At 43.7% G+C, this 3,746-nt stretch overlaps 1 non-coding gene across 1 annotated transcript; it reads left to right on the top strand.

Annotated features, from left to right (window-relative positions):
• Nucleotides 1-283: 283 nt before the first annotated feature.
• Nucleotides 284-367, top strand: Trnas-gga (transfer RNA serine (anticodon GGA)). The gene is given in 2 exon segments: nucleotides 284-323; nucleotides 333-367. It is a non-coding gene; the product is annotated as a tRNA-Ser (tRNA).
• Nucleotides 368-3,746: the final 3,379 nt, after the last annotated feature.

Raw genomic sequence — 3,746 nt, 5'->3', positions numbered from 1 at the left:
ATTTTGTGTAGAGGCAAGGAACCAAGTGTCATTGGAACGCAAAAGAAATTTCGTACAGTAAATGTTATAGTCCTGTTATCTGACTGATAATATACTTAATAGAGATAGGTATCCTTCTCAGTCTACTCTAAATCATTCTAACAACGAACGGGCCCCCAACTTTATAAGTGGGCAGGACTTCACTTGCACTTGCCAGCAAACTAAAATCTATGAAATATACCGTGCTGTACTAGGAATACTGTTGCCCACATTCTGTTCCGCAGCGACGACAACATTCAACATGGCCTGAGTGGCCGAGCGGTTCTAGGCGCTATAGCCTGGAACCGCGCGACCGCTACGGTCGCAGGTTCGAATCCTGCCTCGGGCATGGATGTGTGTGATGTCCTTAGGTTAGTTAGGTTTAAGTAGTTCTAAGTTCTAGGGGACTGATGACCTCAGAAGTTAAGTCCCGTAGTGCTCAGAGCCATTTGAACCATTTTTTTGCACTTTGTGTGCAAAGTATGTGTAGGTTAATCAGGTAGGACTATAAGCAGTAGATTGAACATGAAAACAGTTTTAAGAAAATGAAACGCTTAGAGCCGGCCTTATGATCTTATTTAATGTGTAACTACAAGTTTCGGCGCTTCAGTGCGCTATCTTCAGGCCTTAGTTGATGCTTCGACCGAGTGCCAGCATTCAGAATATGAAGGACTAGATACAATAGCTGTGGGTCATCTTGCCTCAGATGAGGACACCATGGCTTCGTGACACCCTCCCAGACTATTGAGTATATGCACCTCGACGTTATATTGATAAGCGTTTTGTTAATGCCAAGGTCTTTGTAAATTTGACTCGATTTTGTTATTACTGAAATAGCATTACACAGCCTCACAACTCGTGAAGTTTCATGTTGTTTCCTCCTCCCCTTCTGGTTGCACAATTTTATTTGTCAGGTATTGTATATGAACAGTGATATTAATGGATTACATTTCAAAATTGTAGACATGTGAAAGTAATTGCTTTATCAGTTAAACAACTATCATACTGCATTTTCGTAACAAACTTGAATGCTCATATTACGTACTGTTTCCACGTTCTGACAAAGGATGCCCTAAAGGTTGAAATTTGTTTCAAAATATTGCAAACAATAGTTTTTTTACCAGATTGTGTGAGTTTGTTAGAATGCTGTGTGATTTATTGATCTGAGGTAATTACATTTTGCTGGAGACGTACTGAGTCTCAACCTTATGTACGATAAGATAAAGGCCGAGGTAATGGCTGAAGTAATGAACCAAAATTTGTGGCAAGGCCCGACTTCAACCTGGGTCCCCTGCTTAGTAGGCAGATATGTTATCCACTACACCTCCGTGGCATTGTGGCTAATACAGGTTGTATCCTTCCCGAAGATAAAGCTGAGACATTATGACTCTGTAATTACGTCAGATCAATGGATCACCTGCTCCTGAGGTACAGGCAAGATGGGGTGCTATTGAAATATCGAAGAGCCTAGGTAGTACTGACGACTTAAGATGGCGAAAATCAACATGGGCTGAGGTGTGATTTGAAGTTTGTGTTAGGGATGCGTTGGACTAGTATAGTCCGTTCAGCTGTGTTAGTCGCAGTGGCAGGGTGGCGTAGTGGATAACACATCTGTCTATATAAGCAAACGCCCGGGTTCAAGTCCCGGTCTTGGTACACAGTTTAACTCATTACTTCAGCTTCTCTCCTATCGAAACTATGTAGTTTATCTTTCTTTGTCGGTGGTGTTAAGAAAGCTGCCTCTGCGCTACACACTCTGCAGAGACGACCGTGCAACACGCAGGAGAGGGAATCTGCTCTCACAGCGGCCGTACTGTATGTAGTTGGGAGGGTCCGCCCGACGCCAGGACGAAGGCGTGTCGGCAGATAAAGGCGGACGCGGAGTCACGTCGCCGAGCGACTTGTAAACATTTTGGGCGGTGGTAGCTTTCGCTGCTTCGCTAACCCGGCCTCGCGGCTTCGGGGTCGTTTGTATGCAGCCTTCGCCGTAACTGCGGCTCGATTCTAATTAGTCGTTGGAAATTTGCAACTGGGGCCTCCTCCGGCAGGGAAGAGTGTTCTCGGCCGCATCCCAATGCGCCCTACCCGCCTCTCGGCGGCCCAGAAAATCGGCGTCCTCGGCTGATACTGCTACTGGAGTGGCAGTTAAACGCTCAAACGGAAGATACGCCAAGGATCAAAAGCGTTTTCTTTCTGTCCCTTTTTTTTTAAATTTGGCATTCGGTGCTCATAAATGCAGCCAGCAGAAAAATGCGAACTACTAAAGATATTGATAACAGCCGACTTTCACACCCAGATCTGTAACGAATACGCATAATTCGAGTTGAAACTTGCCTGCTCTTCGGGGATGATGAGTTCGGATTCCGTAGAAATGTTGGAACACGTGGGACAATACTGTCCCTGCGACTTATCTTAGAAAATAGTTTAAGTAAAGGGAAACCCACGTTTCTAGCATTTGTAGACTTAGAGAAAGCTTTTGACAATGTTGACTGGAATACTCTCTTTCAAATTCTGAAGGTGGCAGGGGTAAAATACAGGGAGCGAAAGGCTATTTACAATTTGTACAGAAAGCAGGTGGCAGTCTTAAGAGTCGAGGGGCATGAAAGGCAAGCAGTGGTTGGGAAGGGAGTGAAACAGGGTTGTAGCCTGTCCCCGATGTTATTCAATCTGTATATTGCGCAAGCAGTAAAGGAAACAAAAGAAAAATTCGGAGTAGGAATTAAAATCCATGGAAAAGAAATAAAAACTTTGAGGTTCGCCGATGACATTGTAATTTTGTCAGAGACAGCAAAGCACCTGGAAGAGCAGCAGAACGGAATGGACAGTGTCTTGAAAGGAGAATATAAGATGAACGACAAAAGCAAAACGAGGATAATGGAATTTAGTCGAATTAAATCGGGTAATGCTGCGGGAATTAGATTAGGAAATGAGACGCTTAAAGTATTATATGAATTTTGCTATTTAGGGAGCAAAATAACTGGTGATTGTCGAAGTAGAGAGGATATAAAATGTAGACTGGCAATGGCTAGGAAAGTATTTCTGAAGAAGAGAAAATTGTTAACATCGAGTATAGATTTAAGTGTCAGGAAGTCGTTTCTGAAAGTATTTGTATGGAGTGTAGCCATGTAAGGAAGTGAAACATGGACGATAAATAGTTTAAACAAGAACAGAATAGAAGCTTTCGAAATGTGGTGCTACAGAAGAATGCTGAAGATTAGATGGGTAGATCACATAACTAATGAGGAGGTATTGAATAGAATTGGAGAGAAGAGAAATTTGTGGCACAACTTGACCAGAAGAAGGGGTCGGTTGGTAGGGCATATTCTGAGGTTTCAGGGGATAACCAATTTAGTATTAGAGGGCAGCGTGGAGGGTAAAAATCGTAGAGGGAGACCAAGAGAGGAGTACACTAAATAGATGCAGAAGGATGTAGGTTGCAGTAGTTACTGGGAGATGAAGAAGCTTGCACAGGATAGAGTAGCATGGAGAGCTGCATCAAACCAGTCTCTGGACCGAAGACCACAGCAACAACAACCCGGCAAGAACACTGGAACAACTCAAAAATACAATATCTGAGAAAAATCGACTTAAAGAAGGAGGAGAACGAGATCAGTGTGTAACGTCCCGTCGACAACGATATCGTTAGAGACGTAGCACAACCTCGGTTAAGGGAAGGATCGGGAAGGAAAGTGGCTGTGCCGTTTCAAAGGAACCATCCCGGCATTTGC

Source organism: Schistocerca nitens, chromosome 2 (genome assembly GCF_023898315.1).
Source record: "Schistocerca nitens isolate TAMUIC-IGC-003100 chromosome 2, iqSchNite1.1, whole genome shotgun sequence".
Classification (NCBI taxonomy): domain Eukaryota; kingdom Metazoa; phylum Arthropoda; class Insecta; order Orthoptera; family Acrididae; genus Schistocerca; species Schistocerca nitens.
The sequence above is the reverse complement of the archived record's forward strand: the minus strand, read 5'-3'. Positions and strand labels throughout refer to the sequence as shown.